The 14,472-nt window shown below is 43.0% G+C and overlaps 2 protein-coding genes across 4 annotated transcripts in view; one reads left to right on the top strand and one right to left on the bottom strand.

Moving 5' to 3' along the window:
• CYSLTR1 (cysteinyl leukotriene receptor 1) overlaps positions 1-14,472 on the bottom strand; it is a 249,610-nt gene that overhangs the window by 173,896 nt on the left and 61,242 nt on the right. The window lies entirely within an intron of this gene.
• LPAR4 (lysophosphatidic acid receptor 4) overlaps positions 1-14,472 on the top strand; it is a 251,517-nt gene that overhangs the window by 219,136 nt on the left and 17,909 nt on the right. The window lies entirely within an intron of this gene.

Raw genomic sequence — 14,472 nt, 5'->3', positions numbered from 1 at the left:
ACATACTCAGCTACTGGTTTAAAAGATATAATTGGTCAGTATGGTAAAGTATCTGGATTTAAGGTGAATCAGCAAAAGACAAAGATGATAACTAAAAATATGAATATACAACAAAAAGAAGAGTTAGAAAGAACTACAGGTTTTGAAATCGTTAAAAAGGTTAAATATTTAGGAATATATATTACAGCTTCAAACGTTAAATTATATAAAAATAATTATGAGGTATTGTGGCAGAAGGTATGGAAAGAAATGGAGAGTTGGAAGAAGTTACAACTATCCTTGTTGGGAAGAATAGCGGCTATAAAAATGAATGTTTTGCCCAGGTTTCTATTTTTATTTCAAATGATACCGGTGCTTAAGAATGATATCAAATTACAGGAATGGCAAAAGGGGGTTAATAACTTTGTATGGATGGGCAAAAAACCAAGAATAAAATTAAAAATAATGCAGGATACAAGGGAAAGGGGGGGTCTTAAAATGCCTAACTTGAAATTGTATTATGAAGCAGTTGTTTTATCATTAATTACTGATTGGATTAATTTAACTGAGGAAAGAGTTTTGAATATAGAAGGGTATGGTTTGTTATATGGGTGGCACGCCTATATATTATATGATAAGAAAGTAGATAAAATATTTAAAAATAATATAATTAGAAATGCATTATTGAGGGTTTGGAGGAAATATCAATATAAATTAGATGGAAAGATTCCAATATGGGCAATCCCGAGACACATGATAGAAAATATAAATATATATCAAAAGATGGAGGTAGTTACTATAAAGAACTTCTTTGTATGGAAAAGGGGGAATTACAATTAAAATCCAGAGAAAAGATGGGGGAAGAAGGGAAAAATTATACATGGTTCCAATATGGACAATTACAAGCTAGATGGAAATTAGATCAAAAAATAGGTGTTAAGCAAACTGAGGATAATTTGTTAAAACAAATGAGAGATCAAGGCCAACAGCATATTAAGAGGTTGTATAATGTATTAGTAGAAATAGACTCAGAGTCCGAACTAGTTAAGGATTGTATGATTAAGTGGGCACAAAATTTTCAGCAACCAATAATGTTGGAAACTTGGGAAAGAATTTGGGTGAGGAATGTTAAATTTACACAAGCGCAAAATATGAGAGAAAATTTTTATAAGATGTTTTATAGATGGCATTTAGACCCCAAAAAGTTGTCATGTATGTATCCTAATGTACAGGCTAAATGTTGGAGATGCGATTGTGAAGATGCCACTTATTACCATATATGGTGGACTTGTAAAAAGTTAAAGCATTTTGGATTAAAGTATGGTGGATCATGCAGAATATTTTGAAAAGAAGATTAAGTTTACTCCAGTTCTTTCTACTAGGAATAATTATGGATTGTACAGCTATAGAGACTAAATTGATTTTGAACTTAATAACAGCCATAAGACTTTTGATTGCTCAGTATTGGAAGAAAGAAGAATTACCTACAATTGAAGAATGGACACTCAAAGTATCAAATTTGGCAGAGATGGCAAAATCTCCGCTTACTTGAAAGACTATACACAAGAAAAATATATTTTAGAATGGAAAATGTGGATTGATTATATTCAGAATAAGTATCAGATAAAAAAATATCGAATAGCATATGAGTAAATTTAGGAAATATTTTGTATTAGATATATTTTTGAAGGAGAGGGGAATTGAGAGTGTGACTAAGTGTGGTGTGACTAGAGATTATAATTTAGGAATTATTTTAGATTATGATTGTTAGTTTTGATACCCTGCATTTTGTTCTGGGAAGTCGGGGTGGGGGTGGGGGTAAGGGGAGGGAATTGGGGGTTTGGCAGAGATGGAGTGATGGTTAATGTACAGGGTTAATTGAAGATGTATAAATATAATTAATGCAGGGTCGGGTCTGCCCAGTTACCATTTTAGAACGGTGGGGAGGGAGAAAAGAGAGAGTAGGAGGTAGGAAAGAGGAGAAGAGGAAGGAAGAGGGGTAGAAGAGGGAGAAGGAAGGTGTAGGGTGGAGGGAGGAGAGGATGTAGATAAGAGAAGGAGAGGAAGGTTGGAAAGTAGAAGAAGGTAGAAGAGGGAAGAGTGTTAAAAAGGGGGGTGGTGACTGGGCAAGCCCGACTAATTGTATATAACTGTACATTGGATGAAAAAGTAGAGAAAAAATTTAAAAAAAAAAAAAATCTCACTCCTGGCTGATCTTTACGTGCTTTTGAACTGCTGGGTTGGCAGAAGCTGGGACAAGTAACGGGAGCTCGCCCCGTTACACGGCAGCACTAGGGATTCGAACCGCTGAGCTGCCGACCTTTCGATCGACAAGCTCAATGTCTTAACCACTGAGTCACCACATCCCTTAGTAATGAAATGTTAAAAGATAATTATCATCTTCACCTACTGTAACCCTCACAATGGACTTACAGTAAAAATTTCTGGCCAGCTATCAATCACGTTGCTTGTCAATTGATTTCTAAATCTGATTCAAGCTCCTGGCTTTTCTCTATAACCCTATCGAAGATATGTGAGCAAAATAGCAGAATAACAGAGTTGAATGGGCCTTGGAGGTCTTCTAGTCCAATCTATTGCTCAAGCAGGAAACCTTATACCTATATAAGGTATAATATATATATAATTATATAATATATAAGGTATAATTTTTTTTGCCTTCTACATTTAGGCAAAAAAAACCAAAATGCACAGGTACCGTATATGTGGTACCTTGCTCAATAGTAGTACCTGTGAGAGGGATCTTGGAGTCCTAGTGGATAACCATTTAGATATGAGCCAGCAGTGTGCAGCAGCTGCTAAAAAAGCCAACACAGTTCTGGGCTGCATAAACAGAGGGATAGAAACAAGATCACGTGAAGTGTTAGTACCACTTTATAATGCCTTGGTAAGGCCACACTTGGAATATTGCATCCAGTTTTGGTCGCCACGATGTAAAAAAGATGTTGAGACTCTAGAAAGAGTGCGGAGAAGAGCAACAAAGAGGATTAGGGGACTGGAGGCTAAAACATATGAAGAACGGTTGCAGGAACTGGGTATGTCTAGTTTAATGAAAAGAAGGACTAGGGAAGACATGATAGCAGTGTTCCAATATCTCAGGGGTTGCCACAAAGAAGAGGGAGTCGGGCTGTTCTCCAAAGCACCTGAGGGTAGAACAAGAAGCAATGGGTGGAAACTGATCAAAGAAAGAAGCAACTTAGAACTAAGGAGAAATTTCCTGACAGTTAGAACAATTAATAAGTGGAACGACTTGCCTGCAGAAGTTGTGAATGCTCCAACACTGGAAATTTTTAAGAAAATGTCGGATAACCATCTGACTGAGATGGTGTAGGGTTTCCTGCCTGGGCAGGGGGTTGGACTAAAAGGCCTCCAAGGTCCCTTCCAACTTTGTTGTTATATTATATTATATCTATATCACAGTTGGGAACCCCTTGCAATGGGCTGGACATGGGTGTGGGGGAGGAGGGAGGAGGGAGGCATGTAGGCAAGATACCTGCAACATGGCCAGATTTTTCATTGAAATCTGTTTGCAGAAAAGATTCAGCCGAAGTCCAGCTGAGATTGAAATCACTGTAGGAAGAACCAGATGCGGGCTGGGATCCTTGATCTTTTGACCTAAAGAGAGTGATTCCTGGTTTGTTCTGGGGAAGGGAAAGCAAATACTTGTAAGGAGGGGTTGCTCTTTGACCCACCATTGAGCATGGGAGAGCTACAAGCTGAATAAGCTGGCAGGAATAGCCAACAACCTAGATGATAGGCTCAAGATCCAGATGGATCTTGACAGGCTTCAACTGAGTCCTATCTAACAAAATGAAATTCAATGTAGAGAAAAGTAAAGTCTTAAACTTAGGTAAGAAAAACCAAAAGCACACATATAAACTGGGTGAAACCAGGCTTAATAGCAATAACTGTGAAAGGGATCTTGGAGTCTTAGTGGACAACCAGCTAAATATGAGCCAGCAGTGTGCAGCGGCAGACAAAAAAAGTCAATGCAATCCTAAATTGCATTAACAGAGGGATATAATCAAGATCAAGTCAGGTACTAATACCACTCTATAAAGCCCTAGTAAGACCACACCTAGAGTAGTGCATCCAGTTTTGGTCACCACACTATAAAAAATGATGTTGAGACTCTAGAAAAAGTGCAGAGAAGAGCAACCAGGATAATTAGGAGACTGGAGGCTAAAACATATGATGAACGGTTGCAGGAATTGGATATGGCTAGTCTAGTGAAGAGAAGGACCAGGAGAAACATGATAGCAGTGTTCCTGTATTTCGGGGGGCTGCCACAGAGAGGAGGGGGGTCAACCTATTTTCCAAAGCACCTGAAGGCCAGACAAGGAATAATGGATGGAAACTGACCAAGGAGAGATTCAATCTAGAAATGAGGAGGAACTTTCTGACAGTAAGAACAATCAACCCATGGAACAGAATTTGCCTTCAGAAGTTGTGGGAGCTTCATCACTTGAGACTTTCAAGAAGAGATTGGACTGCCATTTGTCAGAAATGGTGTAGGGTCTCCTGCTTGGGTGGGGGGATTGGACTAGATGACCTATAAGGTCCCTTCCAACTCTGTTAATCTGTTAAATTTGTTAAATATAAAGACACCAGGTGAACAGCAGACTTTTCACCTTTCTTTGGTCATAAAAATTGTACTGGAGGAGAATGTCCATTCTGAAGCCATAACCATCTTTATGGAGAGGCCAAATTTTATTTCGGTCCTTGATCATTGGAAACACAATCAATAAAATGAACAACCCCAAACTATCGCCTAACAGGAGAGCAACAAGGAAGAAGGGAATGTCGTGCCTCGTCCGCTTTCCCCGCAGCCAGGCCCATCTTATCTGCTTCCGAATGCTGAGGAATGTCCTAGCATGCCTCCCAGCACCAGCCCTGGCTCCATGCCCAGACAGCCCGAGGAAGAAGAAGTCCCTCCAGCCCCCAGCCCTGGCTCCATGCCCAGGCAAACGGAGCAACTAGACCCCTCCCCCTCCCCCACAGCATGTGAGCCTGAGGAAGGTCAATTACCAACAGCTGCAGACTGGAGTGACTCTCGCTTCAGGAGACTTGATAGGCGGCGTCAACAGAAGGAAGGGAGGGGCAGGCCTGGATAAGTGCTGAGTCATGGACCCACACCCCATGGCCTATATAAAGGATCTGCTTTCTGGCATTCTCTGAGTCAGGCAAAGTCTACCTTGGATTGCTGAAGTCACTTCCTGGTCTCCTGCCTGCCTTGAGAACTTTGCTAGGACTTTGGCAGAGCTGCAGAGACACGCCTGATTCGGATTTCCCTGACCCGGCCGTCAGCGGAGGAGTGGGACACGACAGGGAAATTGGTAGGGCTTCAACTCCCTACCATATGTCAGATTCTTTACTCAGATGATCCCAGATTCATTCCTTGGTTTTCTGACATGGCTAGAAAACCAGGGTCAGGAAACTCTTGAACTCCACTACATTTAGTCCTCGACTGATGACCATTTCTTTAACAATTGTTCGAAGTTATAACGGCACTGAAAAAGGTAATTTATGATTGATCCTCAGCTGCCCATCTTAAGAACACAACCCTGGATAGCTCACAACAGACAGATAAAACATTATTTTGGTCATTGACCAACAAAAGTAGAATCAATAAAACGAGCAACAGAAAACTATCCCCTAACAACAGGAACTATTAGCAACTGTTTGTGGGCAAAACGGACATATCACATAGCACCATTCTGTTACTTTTAGAGAAATAGATTTATCTTGATTATTTGACAGATAGTGCCTATACAGTTGTGGCCAAAATTGTGGAAACCTTTTGGGATTTATTTTCTAAAACTAGCTAATAACACCACTTTTTGGGGGGGAATATTACCATGAAATTGTATATCAATGGAAAGACAATTTAATCAAGAATGTAATGCAATAACTTTTATGAAGGATTTTCTATTAGAATAGCGGTTACAGTATAAAGAAGAAAAAGGAAACAGGTAGAAAAAAACAAGATGTACAAAAATGATCACCATAGAAAAAAAGAGATATACAAAAATGAGTTTTGCTGGCTGAGGAACTCTGGGAGCTGAAGTCCACAAGTCTTAAAAGAGCCAAGTTTGCAGATCCCTGATCTAAAGCAAAGAATAGCTGGGCCAGCATGGAGAATATGTGCTATTGGATTTGTGTTTCCTAAGAAGAGACACAACTAACACATTACTCATATCTGGGATTAGTCACTCCCAGCCATAACAATCACCTGCAACTTTAGGAACAATGTTGGATCCAGAAGTACTTCATCTGTTTCCTTAGAAGGAATGCAACTCTGTGCAGAACACATATTTACTGAATGTTCTTGCCTTGTCATTGTTTTCAGGCAAGGAACATTGATAGTTTCCTTGGTATCATTTGAAAGAAAAGATAAAAGTTTTGGATGCCAACAGTCTATTGATAGCAACCAGCCCTAGTACGCTGGATGTGTTTCCTCACGGATTTCAGGAAGATACTAAAAAGAAGTGGGAACTTCTTTAAGACACTTAAAGATTCTTTCAGTTGGCTTTTATTCCTGCTGAGTTCACAAATAGAGCCATTTATTTGTTTTTCTTAGCAACAATACAGAAGTGGATTGAAATGCCAGTCTTCCAGAATTTATTTTGAATTTCTCAATTTAGCCACCAGAGCTGAGGTTTCTGGGATGCCTTTTCCAGCACTAACCACACCTGACTCATTTTTCAAAATCAGGTTGGGCTTTGTACATAGATTTTGTGGGATCCCACTTTACTGTTCATACAATCTGGAAAAAAACCCATAAAACTCTTTAACAATAAATAATGCATTACAAAAAATAATAATAAATAAATAAATCCCTGCAGTTTTTTCCCGAAGGCCATCACTCTGCTAAACAAATAATTCCCTCAACACTGTCAAACTATTTACTGAATCTGCACTACTATTAATCTTCTCATAGTTCCCATCACCCATCTCTTTCCACTTATGACTGTATGACTATAACTTGTTGCTGGCAATCCTTATGATTTATATTGATATATTGACCATCAATTGTGTTGTAAATGTTGTACCTTGATGAACGTATCTTTTCTTTTATGTACACTGAGAGCATCTGCACCAAGACAAATTCCTTGTGTGTCCAATCACACTTGGCCAATAAAAATTCTATTCTATTTAGGGCAATCACATTGCCAAATTTCAGAATAACAGAGTTGGAAGAGACCTTGAAGGTCTTTTAGTCCCACTCCCTGTCAAGCAGGAGACCATATACCATTTCAGACAAACGGTTGTCCAATCCCTTCTTAAATATCTCCACCCACAATTTCTGGAGGCAAGTTAATTGTTCTGTCAGGAAATTTCTCCTTAGTTCTAGGTTGCTTCTCTCCTTGATTAGTTTCCATCCATTGCTTCTTGTTCTGCCTTCAGTGCTTTGTGGCAACCCGTTAGGAAAACCACTATCACATCACCTCTAGTCCTTCTTTTCATTAGATTAGAAACACCCAATCCCTGCAACTGTTCTTCATAAGTTTTAGCCTCCAGCCTCCTAGTCACTCAGTTCCCTTCCGCATCTGTCTCAGTAGTGGGTTTCAATTTTTTTTACTACTGGTTCTGTGAGCGTGGCTTGGTGGGCGTGGCAGGGGAAGGATACTGCAAAATCCCCATTTCCTCCCAATCAGCTGGGACTTGTGAGGCAGAGAATAGATGGGGGCGGGGCCAGTCAGAATTTTTACTACCGGTTCTCCGAACTACTCAAAATTTCCGCTACCGGTTCTCTAGAACTGGTCAGAACCTGCTGAAACCTACCTCTGATCTGTCTCCTAAAACAATGTGCTGGGAAGGTGCATATGGCATAAACAACTGTGCTCACAAGCTACTCAGCCTAGTAGCTGAGGTATTGGCAAACCTTTTCGGCTCTGAGCGCTGAAATGGGAGTGTGCGCACGTGCAGGGGAGCGCCGGAAACCGGAAGAGCAGCTCTCTGCCGTGCATGTGCGTGCCAGGAAGCTGAGCTTCCAGTTTCCGGTTTCCGGCATGTGCATGTGCATTCGCACCAGTCACCTGGTCTTCCGATTTCTGGCACGCATGTGTGCGAAGACCAGCTGGCGCATGCACGACAGGGAGCTGCTGTTCTGGTTTCCGACGCTCCCGCATGTGAAGGAGGCCAACTGGCTGGTGCGCAGGTGCGCGCCAGAACTCAAAAGAGCAACGGGTGATGGCTGGCGTGTCCGGAGAGATGGCGCCACGTGCCACTTCTGGCCCACATGCCATAGGTTCGCCATCACTGGCCTAGATGCTGTTCCAATCCAAAAATCATTCTTGAACCGATAAGGATCGATGCATCCGATATAACTCAAGAAATTCTGGATTTAAAGTTGCCATCACAGGATATATCACTTTAAAAAAAATAATAATAATCAGGACCACAGCTTCGGACTGTATTCTTGGCCCTGGAAACTTCGTGGCTAAGCAAATTTAGTCTTATGATTTTTTCCTCCCTTGTTTTCAGAAGGAGTACAACTAACATTTGAAGAACTAATGAGGTCCACAAGTTTCCAATTTTGTCCAACTCTGTTACAAAGGTCCCAGATGAAAGCTGCAGAGAGAAGTAGGGAGCAACAGGGGGAAAAAAACATCCACCATTTGTTTGTCCGTTTTTAAAGAAAACCTTTTTCCCCCCGCGTTACAAAGCAAGGAACGTACAACAGCGCTGTTGAACGCCATGTTTAATAAATGCAACTGTGCTGGAGGCGTATTTTTTTTTGACCGACACCCTCCTGGTTGCATCAGTGGGATGAGTGATTTCACGAAAGAAGCCTCTGCCAAGGCTGTTTATGCAAAACATCTGAAGTTTCTAAAATAAACCGTATAAAACGCAGGATCAATAAAACAAAGGGGTTATTTCCACCCGGCGTCCTATCCTGGCAAACTGTGCTTTAAGGAGGCGTGCTGAACGCAGAATCATTTTGAACCGAATTCAGCGGCCAGCTGTTTCCTCCATACAAAGAAAACTCCTAAGAGTCAAAAGATACTGATATTTTTCCGACTCTGCAAGGCGGTGTAACATTGCTAGTAAAACATGGCTGCGCCGTTTGTGATGGACATACAACCGTGATGGCGAACCCATGGCACGTGTGCCACAGGTGGCACGTGGCACCATCTCTGCAGGCATATGAGCCGACACCCAGGTCAACTCCACCACGCAATGCACACGCACCTCTCCCCAGCCAGCTGATTTTCAGGTCTCTGCTGGGAGATGCGGGCACATGTGCAGGCGGTGGGAGGGGGGGTTGCATGCACATGCGCGGGAGGCGTGGGGGTGTGGCGTGCCCTTCCCCATGGCCCATTTTGGTCCCAGGAGGCTTCAGGAAGGTCTGCTAGCATCAAAATGTGGGTCGCGCATGCATGTGAGGGAGTTGGGGGAGCACAGGGGGGTATTACACACAAATGCACAGGGGGACGGGGCCTGTAGGGCCGCGGTGTGGCTCAGGCTGTAAGAAGCCTGTTATTAAAACACAGCTGCCTGCAATTACTGCAGGTTCTAGTCCCACCAGGTCCAAGGTTGACTCAGCCTTCCATCCTTTATAAGGTAGGTAAAATGAGGACCCAGCTTGTTGGGGGAGCAATAAGTTGACTTTGTAAATATACAAATAGAATGAGACTATTGCCTTACACACTGTAAGCCGCCCTGAGTCTTCGGAGAAGGGCGGGATATAAATGTAAACAAAAAAAAAATTATATTATGGATGTCGGCACATGCGCACAAGGTCGTGCATTTTTTTTTATTTGAATGTATATCCCGCCCTTCTCCGAAGACTCAGGGCGGCTTACACTGTGTTAAGCAATAGTCTTCATCCATTTGTATATTATATACAAAGTCAACTTTTATTGCCCCCACAACAATCTGGGTCCTCATTTTACCTACCTTATAAAGGATGGAAGGCTGAGTCAACCTTGGGCCTGGTGGGACTTGAATTTGCAGTAATTGCAAGCAGCTGTGTTAATAACAGACTGTCTTAGTCTGCGGAACCACCAGAGGCGTGCTTTCTGTACCTGTGGAAAAAAAGGTTCGCCGTCAATGACATAGAGTAATTCAAGGATTATGCAACCCCTCGGTGCTCTCTGAGTTTGGCTGTTTTCTTGCAGATGTTTCATTGCCCAAACTAGGTAACATCCTATGCCCTGATGATGTTACCTAGCTGGGTAATGAAACATCTGCAAGAAAACAACCAAGCTCAGAGAGCACTAAGGACCCCTCCTTTCAACTCTGAGCTACAAATATTCTTTATTGAATTATACAACCTGCTACATTTTACCCACCCAGTGGTGGGATTCAGCCAGTTCGCACCACTTCGGGAGAACCGGTTGTTAACTTTCGGAGCAGTTTGCTGAACTGGTTGTTGGAAGAAATCATTAAGGCAGAGAACCGGTTGTTAAATTATTTGAATCCCACCACTGTACCCACCCCCAAATTAAACACACTGGGTGACTGTTGGCTTAAGCTTGGCATAAGGAAGGCTTTCATGTTGTTAGGAATAAGAAGTCTAACAAGCTACTTTTTTTTGTGGGGGAGGAAGGTAATTAATCTACCATGCAGAAAGTAGTACTCCCCATCTATTGGATTTGTAAAAGTTGGAAAGAAGCTATCTTGCTTTCTGTCCCACCCTTGCCTGCAAAGTATTTTTATTGCGTCTCCCTCCTTGATTAAGAGAAACACATGACTAAACGCCAAGAAGGAACCAGCAAGCGCAGTAAAGCAAATTGTCTCTCCTTTTTGGATCACCCGTGATATAGTCCCATTTTGACCTTGCTCTGTCTAGATAGATTCATACCCCTTGAAGTGCGAGCAAGACTGGTTTAAAGGTAAAGGTAAAGGTTCCCCTCGCACATATGTGCTAGTCGTTCCCGACTCTAGGGGGCGGTGCTCATCTCCGTTTCAAAGCCGAAGAGCCAGCACTGTCCGAAGACATCTCCGTGGTCATATGGCCGGCATGACTTAACGCCAAAGGCACACGGAACGCTGTTACCTTCCCACCAAAGGTGGTCCCTATTTTTTCTACTTGCATTTTTACGTGCTTTCGAAACTGCTAGGTTGGCAGAAGCTGGGACAAGTAACGGGAGCTCACCCCATTACACGGCAGCACTAGGGATTCGAACCGCTGAGCTGCCGACCTTTCGATCGACAAGCTCAACGTCCTAGCCCCTGAGCCACCATGTCCCCTGGTTTACTGGTTTACTCTTCACTAATCTGAAAAGGAAATGAGCGTGTGAAGGCTAACCTGAACTCAGCAGGCCCTTTATTTCTGCAGCATAGATCCTTCTCAGTCCCACAAAGATTGGGATTGCTTGCAAACGAGGCCAAAGCTAAATAGAAAGGATGGGTGGTGGAGGGGGTGGGGGGGAAATGGCCCTGTGGTTAGGAGACCATTTTCCTACCAAGCTCCTCCTTGGGAAGGAGCCTATCAATCCAAGTCTCCCTAGGCCCCTGATGTGTCCCCCCCCCCACATTGGACCTTGGACTCCTAAAATTTCATTACCTGACCTAGGTAATGGGAAAAAAAAAAGCCTGATAGGTGGCTCAGTGGCTAGGACACCGAGCTTGTCGATCAGAAAGGTCAGCAGTTTGGCCGCTCGAATCCCTGCGTGAGCAGGGGGTTGGACTAGATGACCTCCGAGGTCCCTTCCAACTCTGCTACTGTTAAAAAGTGGGTAACATCATCAGAGCATCATCAGGGTAATGAACCATCTGAAAAAAAACAACTAAACTTAGAAAGCACCAAGCACAGTCCTCCTCCTCCTTCCCCTGCTCCTCCTCCCCTTCCTCCCCCTCCTCCCAAACTCCACTCCCTTCTAGTTCTGATGATGTTATCTAGTTTGGTTATGAAATATCTACAAGGAAACAACCAAGCTCAGAGAGCACCAAGGACCCCCTCACTTCAACCTGGAGTCACAAATTATTCTCCTTTATTAATCTACTTCCCTTGGACTGCAAGGCGAACAAACAAGTCAGTCCTAGAGGAGATCAACCCTGACTGCTCTTTAGAAGGCCAGATCCTGAAGAGGAAACTCAAATACTTTGGCCACCTAATGAGAAGGAAGGACTCATTGGAGAAGAGCCTAATGCTGGGAAAGACTGAGGGCAAAAGAAGAAGAAAGGGACGACAGAGAACGAGGTGGCTGGATGGAGTCACTGAAGCAGTTGACGTGAGCTTAAATGGACTCCAGAGGATGGTAGAGGACAGGAAGGCCTGGAGGAACGTTGTCCATGGGGTCGCAATGGGCCGGACATGACTCCGCAACTAACAGCAATTAGTCTATTAAAATTCTCAGGCTTCTTTGCTCCTCTGAATATTTTTATTAAAGATTACCAGTATTTTCAACAGATAACACTCCTGTTACTGTACAGTCTAGAAATACGTCTTAATTGTAGAGAAGCAAAGCAGTCAACAGTTTGCTCCCATTTAAGAAGCTGGCCTTACAGGATGGGGTGGTACAGGAAAGAGCAACGCTATTCCTGTAAACCAGGATCAGGAAATCACTTGGAGCTGCTGGAGAAGAGTGTGGCAGCTTCAAGGTTCTTGAGGAAAAAAAGACACACAAAGGCTGTTGAGGACAAGCAGAAAGGAGTGTTTGTTTCAGGGGTGAAATCCAGCAGGTTTTGATAAGTTCTGGAGAACAGGTAGCAGAAATTTTGAGCAGTTTGGAGAACTGGCAAATGCTACCTCTGGCTGGCCCCAAGAGTGGGGAGGGAATGGGGATTTTGCAATATCCTTCCCCTGGAGTGAGGAGGGGATTTTGCAGTATCCTTCCCCTGCCACGCCCACCAAGCCACGCCACACCCACCAAGCCACGCCCACAGAACAGGTAGTAAAAAAAAAATTGGATTTCACCACTGGTTTGTTTGCTAGTCTGGAGCCTTTTGCTCTCTCCTCCAGCTGCACACATACAGTATACATGCGCAGTGCACACCACACACCAAAGGTAAGGTGTGCGCACATGCAGCGCATGCCAAAAGGAGGGCATGGAGTAAGTAGAACAGCGCCAGGTGTGTGTGTGTGTGTGTGTGTTTGTGTGATCAGCTGTGGTGCACAATCTTTTTTTTAATCTTTTAAAAGCATTTTTTTCAACCTATTCGGCTGAATAGGTTATAAAAAATGCTTTTAAAAGTAAAAAAAAAGGCTATGACGATTACGCGCTCAGCTGTGATCGTCAGAGCCTCTTTTTTTTAACCTTTTAAAAGCATTTTTTTAAAAGAAGCAGCAAGCGGGGAAGCGGGCGATCAGACTCTGAGTAGGCATTGGCTGGAGGGCCAGGGATTTTTGCTACCGGTTCTCTGAACCACCCGACACCATCGCTACTGGATCGCCTGATCCGGTCTGAACCGGGTGCATTTCACCCCTGGCTGGCCAATAAAGAATTCTATTCTATTCTATTCTATTCTATTCTATTCTATTCTATTCTATTCTATTCTACTCTAGGCTACTCTACTCTACTCTGTGATGTGATGTGATGTGAATTCTTCCTTAGAGCCAATGTCATTAGTAGATCAATCAACCAAAGCTTGGATTGATAAATCTACTGATGCAATTGACCCTAGAGAAGATCCAGCTGTGGGTTAGAATGACTTTATGTGATGCTTGAACCCGCCCCATATGGGTGGTTAAGCACAGTTTAAGGCTCAGTGTGTTGTGTCGCAAACTCTGCCAACAGGTCTAGTAGGAGAGACGATTCTGCATGGAATTGGGCAATCTGAAAATTGCCTATGGAGTGGGCAACTTTTTGCACACCCTCAATACTTCCCCAGTTGGGGGATGGGGCAGACTGTCCTAGGAAAGAGGGTGGGTAAAAAACTCTTCACCACCACCCTGAATGTTTAAGGGAGAAGGTTAAATGCCAGGCACCCCAGGCTTCAGCTTCGTGCTTCTGGGAGCAATGTGTGATTGCAGCTGTTTCTTCCTTTTAACTGCTAGTGGGGGTTTGAACTGATTGGGTGGGAGCTTGGCTGTGCTCTGATTGGATGGGGGTTTTTTGTGCTCTGATTGGCTGGGGGTGTGTCCTGTTTGGGTGGGGGCTTGGTTGTGCTCAGTTTAGTCTGTGTTGCAGGGGGATTTGAGCTGCGTAGCTGTTGTTTGGCTTTGTGGTCGTGCTACATCTTCATAGTGGGTGTCAGTCTGCTGCATGTATGGATTGGAGGAGTTTGAAATGGCTAATGTTGCAGCTGCGGTCTGGCTTCTGGTCCTTGGTCATGCTTCATGATCAGTGTGGGTTTCGGTCTGCTTTCTGGGTGGATGTGCAGAGGTGACCCAAGACACTTCCAATTTTACACGGGAGAAAACCCGAACAACCAAAGACCTACATATATATATATATATATATATATATATATATATATATATATATATATATATATATATATATATATATATATATATATATATATATATAATATATTATATATATATATATATATGAAGAAGAAAAGAAAAACAATAGGACA

Source organism: Ahaetulla prasina, chromosome 11, assembly GCF_028640845.1.
Source record: "Ahaetulla prasina isolate Xishuangbanna chromosome 11, ASM2864084v1, whole genome shotgun sequence".
In the NCBI taxonomy this organism is placed as follows: Eukaryota; Metazoa; Chordata; class Lepidosauria; order Squamata; family Colubridae; genus Ahaetulla; species Ahaetulla prasina.
Note: the sequence above shows the minus strand (reverse complement) of the source record. Positions and strands in the feature narration are given on the sequence as shown.